The following is a 9,112-nucleotide window of genomic DNA, read 5'->3' as shown; positions in this document are numbered from 1 at the left end:
AAATTAGGAAACCGTGCACTGATTAATATTATTGTAGGAGATATGGAGTGACGTTGTAGCCATGCTAAAGAGCCAATACGATGATATCAATAGCGGGTTCGATGGAGTCAAAAGACAACGATTAGCCTTCATCCAATAATGGTTGTCCTCTCCCTTTCTTGAGTTAGTGGGCCTCCACATAAGATGGAACTATCAAGTCCCTTCTAGGATTTGTATATAGCATTCTTAGCTATAAATTTATAACTAATGGAAGGATTTTGTTTTTGGGAAGAAAAAAAAAAAAAAAAAACTAAGTTCGTTAGTTGTAGCCAAAAATAAAGAAAATTATTTAAAGTATCAACATAATATATATAGATATGTGCATTATGTATACATCTACATCTACCTATCTGTCTCTATACATATATGTTATATACAATTTATTTATTTTAAGAAAATGGTAAGTTAATGGATAATTTGTCCATGCAAGAGTACTACCATGGGGAGTCTTAAAAGAAACTTGCATCTTAGGCCACAACTCATGCCAACAAGAAAAAGGATAATAGCACCCAATTCTTATGTCATTTATTTCCCAACGAGTAATGGACTGAATCATTAGAAGAGACACTTGAGGGTGGAAGGAACATCTGCGCAAGATAAAGCTAACATTACAAACCCCAACCTCAAATAGGAATCCTAATAATTGGGCAACAGAACGCATTGGAAGTTTGACAAATGCCTATAGGGCCACTTACAAAACCCCCCAATCACCATAGTTCAAAGGTTATTATGAACAGGATCACAAACAACCGTGACGTTTTTCACCTCCAAAGTGCTTAATCCATGAAATTTAGTGGCATTCCTTTTGTTGACCATTAAGAAGTCGTCGGATGAATCATAGGGTTGTGTGGACTTAATGTAAATTAAGTAGTATAGTATTACTCACCTTAGTTGAAGGTTTCCTTTATTTAATTGTTTGTCCTCTTCTTCGTGCTAAACTTATTTGTTTTCCTTGCCCATCTAGCATAGTCTATTAATGAGGATGACAACTTGTGTTTGCTACAAAGGGAGAATGCCTGGTAGAAAAATAGCTTGAATTGTTGTAAGAAAATTTGACAAATGGAAAAGTAAACCAATCATCATGTTGACAGTTTTGAATACATAGTTTTGTGGATGAAAGGGTTGGCTAAATTAACATAAGCTAAAATGGAGGACGACATAAACAACCCTATTGCATCTAAAGTCCATGTAAATAATAAATGGTTCTTCCGTATAAGTTGCATGAGAGGGAACAAATCTTGGAATAAATCTTAACGAACTTAAGGCTAAAATTTGCAAATCGTAGAAATATTGCACATCATGTCGTTTCAACCATGCAAAGTGACAATTTTTCGTATCACAAAGTTATTAGGGCCACTTTCAATTGATGGAACCATTAATATAGCTCTCATATTGTTGTGCCTTCTTGACATTCATGCAACCTCTAGTTTGCTTGGTTTAGTGCCATAAACTAGGTTGTGTGGCAATTAAGAAGATGTACATTGAGGAGGTCATGGTTTCAAATCCGTTCGAACTATGAATCATGATAGTTTTTACGCTCATAAGTTCATAATACATGGGACATTTGTCCAACATGTAATAGCCATGCTTGTTTAACATGCAATAGACACACTTCTTCTTTTTTCTTTTTTCTATTTTTTTCCAAAAAAAATTCCTTCCATTAGTTATAAAATTTTACAAATGAGACGATTATGTACAAATCCTTAAAGGGACGCGATAGTTCCATCTTATGTGGATGCCCACTGACTCAAGAAAGGGAGAGGACGACCATTGTTGGATGAAGGCTATTCGTTGTCTTTCAACTCCCTCGGAGCCACCCTTAAGGCCATCATATTGGCTCTTCAGAGTGGCTACAATTTCACTCCATATCTCTTGCAGTAACCTTGTTGGATGGGTGGTTTGGGTGGAGAAGACTCGCCTACATCGTTGTTTCCATAGAATCCAGAGGGTTATTGGGCTGACCAATTCCAACACCTCTTGAGATTTGTCATTAAGAGGAATAGAGTGGACATTGCCGCTGGAGGAGAAAAGGACCTCTTGTGCTTTTATTACCAAAGTCATCCCCTCCTCCTGATGCTCGTATTGGCCAATTGCAGCCTGCCATGATAGCCAACATATATTTCCCCACTTGATTGAACCTTGCACCTGGCATAATTGCAACAAGTGGCCAACCCTCTGCCATATTCGATTGGACGTTGGGCAGTCCCACAGAGCGTGTCATATGGATTCTACTGCATGTGGGCACTCTACACAATTAGGAGAGCTAAGGTTCCCATGTTGCCATGCTCCCACCGGTAGGGACTTATGTATTAACAGCTATTGGAAAGTGGTAATTCGCCTCGCGTGTTGTTGCTTCCAGATTTTCTGCCAAAACTTGGTGATTATTGCGGAGGGAACTTGAAATGTGTGCCAGACCTTCGCAGCAACCGATTCTCGGGCGGCTTGCAGCTAGAATGTGGCGACCCAATCTAGTTGTGAATTGGAAGAAAGGGATGGGTTTGCTTCCTTGCCCCTCGTAGGGATCACGCCATGTCCATTGCAAAGGGTCCCAACTGACCTTACATAGCCATGTGTTTTCATGAGTACATATATGCCAATCGGGTTGTACTTTGATCGGATCAGGATCTACAATCCATTTATGACCAGTGTACGCGAGTACTCAAATGGCATTATTCTGTGTTGGTGTCTCAGTGTCTCGCAATTCAGGGCCTTCGAGACTGTCTAGTGATCCCCTACCTCTCGGGATTAGAGAACCCTCCTCCTCGTGGCCTATCCATTTCTACATTGTCATCCTTTGAGTAGCAGATTCCCTAATCAGTAGAGCCTTAATGGTTTCCGATCTCATAGTCCATCCGCCCCTGATTCCATGGAGTATGTTCGCCTAATCTTGTAGTGGCATTGACATAAACCGTCGCCAACATTCTATACTTTTGCCTGGACCTTCTGCAATGTATCCCCATGACAACCCCTTACATGATCCCAATAGTTGATTAGATTCATCCTTGAGACATGGGTTCCATAGGATACGTTGACTGAGCCAGGCAGGTTCGGATCTCGGTTGATCACACTTGAGCCCTCGACGAATGTCACGCCATGCCTTCCACATGGATGCACTAAATCTATCCTCCAAATGTCGGGAGAAACTAGGTTTGAGATCCATGTTTAGAATCCATTCCGTTTGGGGGGCCCAATTGACCCCTTTTCGTGGCCTAAATTAAGCGAAACGTAACCTCAATAGCATTTTCCAACAATCATTTCCTAGTTGGAGTCCTCGCACCACAAATTTGGCAACTAAGGCTTTCGATTGTGAAAGGGGATCAATAAGACCCAATCCCCCTCTCGACTTAGGCGTTGTGAGTATAGGCCACGCCACCTTGGCGCGAGCTACATGGTCTTCCTTACCAGACCAAATGTAGTTGCAGACCAGTCGTTGAATCTGATGTATACTCTCCTTGGAGATTGTCCAGCATGATAGACTGTACCATGTTGTTGCGAGGAGTACCTGATTTGCCACTATGATGCGACCTGCTAGTGACAATTTTTTCGAGCTCCAATGTATCAACTTTTGTCGAATGGAAAGGATAACGGGTGCAATCATAGTCTCCGGCAGTATGTTGAAACCAATTTGGAAGCCCAAATATTTGGTGCTCGCTCCTTGATTGATCCATTTGAAAGCAGGGTGTGGGTGCCACGTCGGATGTGTTTCCTGAGAGAGCCATATTGCACAAGATTTGTGCCAATTGATCATGGCGTTGGATCTCTTGCAAAATAAAGCTAGCCCACTTTCTAGCTTTTGGAGGTTTTCCAGGTCCCCTTGCAGGTAGACTGTTGTGTCATCTGCAAATTCTATATCCAAGATGCTTTGGTAAGAATGAGGTATGGGAAGACCTCGTAGGTTGAGATGCCGCGAGTTGAGAAAGCAAGAGAGTGCTTCGGTATATAATAGAAATAAGGATGGAGCTAGTGGGCATCCCTGCCGTACAGAGCGGGATATTCGGAAAAAGGGGCCCCTTTCACCTGCCAACGAAACGCAAATGTTGCCATTCCTATAAAATCCTGCAATGCCTTTGATCCATGTCTCTTGAAAGCCGAGTTTCCTCATCACACTTTCTAGAAAGTTCCAGCATACCCTGTCATATGCTTTCTCAAAATCTAGTAGCACCACCGCTACCTTCTTGTTGGTCCGCTTGGCAAGGGCTACTGCTTCCTGACGTGAACTGTACGCTCCCTCTACGCAACACTCGACCACAACCAAGCTTCAAATGATACACAGAAAACGGGAAATAAGACGCGACACAAAGAAGAAGAAAAAATACACGGGAGGTTTACGTGGAAAACCCCAAACTAGGGGAAAAACCACGGCAGCCCACAGGCTGCAAACTGTCACTATGTAAGAATGTACAAAACAGTGAGTTCACGGAGGCAATGACCTCGGACTCACGATCTTCGCCACAGGCGGCGGTTACAACAGAGGCAACGACCTCTTTCTCTCTCTCTCTCTCTCTCTGTACACTATTACGTGCTCTCTCTTCTTCTTGCACCAACAAGAAAATGACAACAACAGTTACTAAAAGTTTGCCCTAAGTCATATTTATACTAATATGACTTTTCGGCTATTTACAAATGTAGCCTCGATGGGCTCTCAGAAACATATTTACGAATATGTCTCTTCATCCGGTTCTCACCGGGTCTGTACCATCCGGCTCTCCGTAGCCGGGTATTCCTCATCCGGTCTTCACCGGGTCTGTATCATCCGGCTCTTCGTAGCCGGGTACTCCTCATCCGGTTCATACCGGGCCTGCACCATCCGGCTCTCCGTCGCCGAGTACTCCTCATCCGGTTCATATCGGGCCTGCACCATCCGGCTCTCCGTAGCCGAGTACTCCTCATCCGGTTCATACCGGGCCTGCACCATCCGGCTCTCCATAGCCGAGTACTCCTCATCCGGTTCATACCGGGCCTGCACCATCCGGCTCTCCGTAGCCGGGTCCTCCTCATACGGTTTCAGCCTCGGCCGAGTTTGTTCATCGGCACTGTTCTTCTCCCTTCCCATCCGGAGGGACTTGTCTCCCAACAAACTCCCCCTTCACTCCGACATGGGGTGTCTTACCAGTCCGATCCTCTTCCGGCATGCGTCCAGCTTGTCGGGTGTCAGCACTTTGGTCAGCATATCTGACCCGTTCTCGGCCGTGTGGATCTTCGTCAGTGCGAACTCCTGGTCATCTACTCTTTCCCGGATCCAGTGATACCTCCGCTGGATATGCTTCGTCCGGGAATGGTAGGCCGCATTCTTAGCAAGGTGGATGGCACTTTGACTGTCATAGTAGAGTCGGTATTCCTCTTGCCGGAACCGAGCTCTCCGATGAAGTCCTTCATCCATAATATTTCCTTGCCGGCTTCCACAGCCGCCATGTATTCCGCCTCTGTGGTTGACAATGCAACCGTCTTCTGCAGCCTCGAGTGCCACGAAACAGCTCCCCCTGCATATGTCATCACATACCCGGATGTAGACCGGCTGGTATCCACATCAGCCGACATGTCCGAATCGGTGAAACCGTCCAGTTGAGGTTTTCCGGAGCCGAATCGGAGACACATATTTGAAGTGCCCTTCAAATACCGGAGTATCCATTTGACCGCGTTCCAGTGCTCCTTGCCGGGATTGCTCATAAACCGGCTCACCACTCCGACTGCGTATCCTATATCCGGTCGGGTACACACCATTGCGTACATCAAGCTCCCGACGGCAGAGGCATATGGGATCTTCATCATATCCGCCTTCTCTGCTTTCGTCTTCGGGCTTTGCTTACCGGATAGCTTGCAGTTTGCCGGAAGTGTCAATCCGACCGGTTTCGCATCTGACATGTTGAACCGGTGAAGCACCTTTGTCACGTACTTCTCCTGTGACAGGCATAATTGCTTCTTTGACCGGTCCCGAATGATGTGCATCCCCCGCATCTGTCTTGTCGGACCCAAGTCTTTCATTGAGAAGGTCCGGTTGAGAGCCTTCTTCAGCATCCGTATTTTTACTTGGTCTCGTCCGACGATCAACATGTCATCCACGTACAGGAGGAGTATCAGGAAGTCCCCTCCTTCGAACTTCTTCACAAACACGCAGTGATCGGCCTGCGTCTTGTGGTACCCTTGATCGGTCATGAAGGAGTCGAACTTCCGGTACCATTGCCGGGGAGCCTGCTTCAGTCGTACAAGCTCTTCTTCAACCGGCATACCAGGTGCTTCTTCCCTTTCTCCACAAATCCTTCTGGTTGCTGCATGTAGATCTCCTCTTCGAGGTCGCCGTGAAGGAATGTCGTCTTCACGTCCAGCTGCTCTACCTCGAGGTCCATGCTTGCCGCTATACTCAGCACCGTCCGGATGGAGGTCATCTTTACTACCGGGGCAAATATCTCGTCGAAGTCCACGCCCTTCTTCTGCTGGAACCCCTTCACCACGATCTTGGCTTTGTATCTCGGGGGGTTGTTGGCATCTCCCGGTTTCAACTTGTACACCCACTTGTTTCGGAGTGCCCGCTTTCCTTTCGGCAACTCCACCAATTTGTACGTATGGTTCTCATGCAGGGAATCCATCTCATCCTGCATGGCACTTAACCATTTTCGGTTGTGGGTGTCTTCCTTCACTTCTTCGAAGCTTTCCGGTTCCCCTTCATCGGTCAGCAGAACATGCTCTGCATCCGGAAATCTCCGGGGGGGGCCTTCTCTCTCTGAGAGGATATCTCCGTCTTTGGGCTTCGGTAGCCGGCTCCTCCTTTTGCTCTTCATCCGAATCCGATTCAGGGTCTAGGCCGGTTCCGGTTTCAGCTTCCTCTACTTCTTCTTCTACCGGTTCGATATCCTCACCGTATCCGGCTGGTTCTTCGAGTGCTAACCGGTCTCTCGCTGGTTGGGTCTGCTCATCGTAGAGTCGATCCTTACCGGTCGACTCGGAGTTCATTATCTTCTTCTCCGACTCCCAGTCGGCGAGCGTCTTGTCCTCCATGAAGATAATATCTCGACTCCGGAATACCTTCTTGTCGACCGGGTCCCACACTCGGTAGCCAAACTCATCGTCACCGTAACCGAGGAATATACATGGCCGGGTCTTTGGATCTAACTTTCCTCTCCGGTCCTTTGCTACATGCACGTACGCGAGACACCCGAACACCTTCAGATGCCGGTAGGACACTTCCTTACCGGTCCATACCCTCTGTGGCGTGTCTCCTTCCAAGGGTACTGAGGGTGATCTGTTTATCACGTATGTCGCCGTCGACAATGCCTCAGCCCAAAACTTCTTGGGTAGTTTTGCATGTGCTAGCATACTCCGAACCCTCTCCACTATGGTCCGATTCATCCTCTCGGCCAGTCCGTTTAGTTCCGGCATCTTCGGCACGGTAAATTTGAGCTGGGTTCCCTTCGAGCGGCAGTACTCCTCGAACTGCCCCCGGTATTCTCCTCCGTTATCTACTCGAACCACCTTCAGCTTCCGGCCGGTTTCTCTTTCCACTCTCGCGTGGAGCTCTTTGAAGACAGATAACACCTGATCCTTCGTCTTCAACGGTGTGGCCCACAGCTTCCTGCTGTGGTCATCTATGAACGTCACGAAGTACTGCGCTCCGGCATGTGACTTCGTGTCTACTTGACACACATCCGTATGCACCAACTCTAGTGGTGCATTCCGTCTCATCGGTGGCCTTGGTCGGAAGGAGGTCCGATTCTGCTTACCGGCCAGACAATCAGTGCACTTCTCTAAGTGCACGTTCTTCACTGGAATGAGGTTGTCGTCTGCAAGCCTCTTCATCCCCTTCTCGCTCATATGACACAGCCTCTTGTGCCACAGCTCACCGGCAGTGTCGGAAGCCACGTTCACTTCTTCCGGGCATAATCGGGCATTCATCAGGTACAGTGTGTTGACCTTCCGGGCCCGAGCTACAATCAAGCTCCCTTTGCTAAACTTCATGACACCGTTCCGGATGCTACCCGTGTAGCCTTCATCATCTAGCCGACCGGCTGATATCAGGTTCAGACGAACCTCAGGAACGTGTCGGACATCCTTCAGCAGCAACTTGCATCCGGTTGGTGTTGACAGCCACACGTCTCCTGTGCCGACAATTCGGCATGTACCTTCGTTCCCCATCCAGACACAGCCGTGATCACCGGCTGAGTAAGATGAGAAGCATTTCCGGTCCGGGGTAAGGTGGAACGATGCTCCGGAGTCTACCACCCAGGTCATCTCGTCGCCGGCAAGGTTTATCTCACACTCCTCGGTGATGAGCATCAACTCTTCTTCACTTGCCGCGATTTCCGTCGTTCCCTTCCGATCCGGCCCCCTCCGGTCTTTCCCGTTCCGGTCTTTCCCGTTCCGGTCCGGGGTTTGCTTCGAATCGGTACCATCGGTTTCCTTGTCTTTACGAAAATGCCAACAGTTCTTTTGGAAGTGACCCGGCTTGCCGCAATAGAAGCAAGTGGGCCTCCCCCTTGACTTTGACCGTGTCCCCGACTTCTCCCGGTTCTAGGGACTACGGTTTCTATGTCTTCCGCGTTCCGATTCGGTAAGGAGCGCTTTGGAGTTGGAGCTCGTATCTTTATCCTTCCGACGCGCCTCCTCATCTAGCAAGCTCGACTTTACTCTTGTTAGGGATAACCGTTTTCCTTCCGGTCCGGCGTTGCCCAAGGTGACAACCAACATCTCCCAGCTATCCGGGAGGGAACCGAGCAGGAGTAGCGCTAGTACCTCATCGGCAAGAGGTACTTCCAATGATGTTGCCTGGTGTATCAGCCCCTGGAAGGCATTCATATGCTCCGCCATGCTGGAGCCATCTTGGTACCGGAGTCTTACTAGCTTCCGGAATACCGAAACCTGGTTAACAGCATTTTTGTTTTGAAACATTATGCCGATCTTCTCCCAGAGCTCATGAGCCTTGCTCTCTTCATTGAAGTTGTTGTACAGGATCATGTCGATGAAGCACCGTATGTACGTCGTTGTCTTCATGTGCATCACCTCCCATATTGTGGCGTCGATCTTGTCCGATCTCTTGTCCCCAAACTGAACCGGTAGCCAAAGATCTTTAACCACGAGCATG

Source organism: Azolla caroliniana, unplaced genomic scaffold (assembly GCF_043228905.1).
Source record: "Azolla caroliniana isolate FFs.n. ecotype wild unplaced genomic scaffold, voAzoCaro1.0.p SCAF_3, whole genome shotgun sequence".
In the NCBI taxonomy this organism is placed as follows: Eukaryota; Viridiplantae; Streptophyta; class Polypodiopsida; order Salviniales; family Salviniaceae; genus Azolla; species Azolla caroliniana.
Note: the sequence above shows the minus strand (reverse complement) of the source record.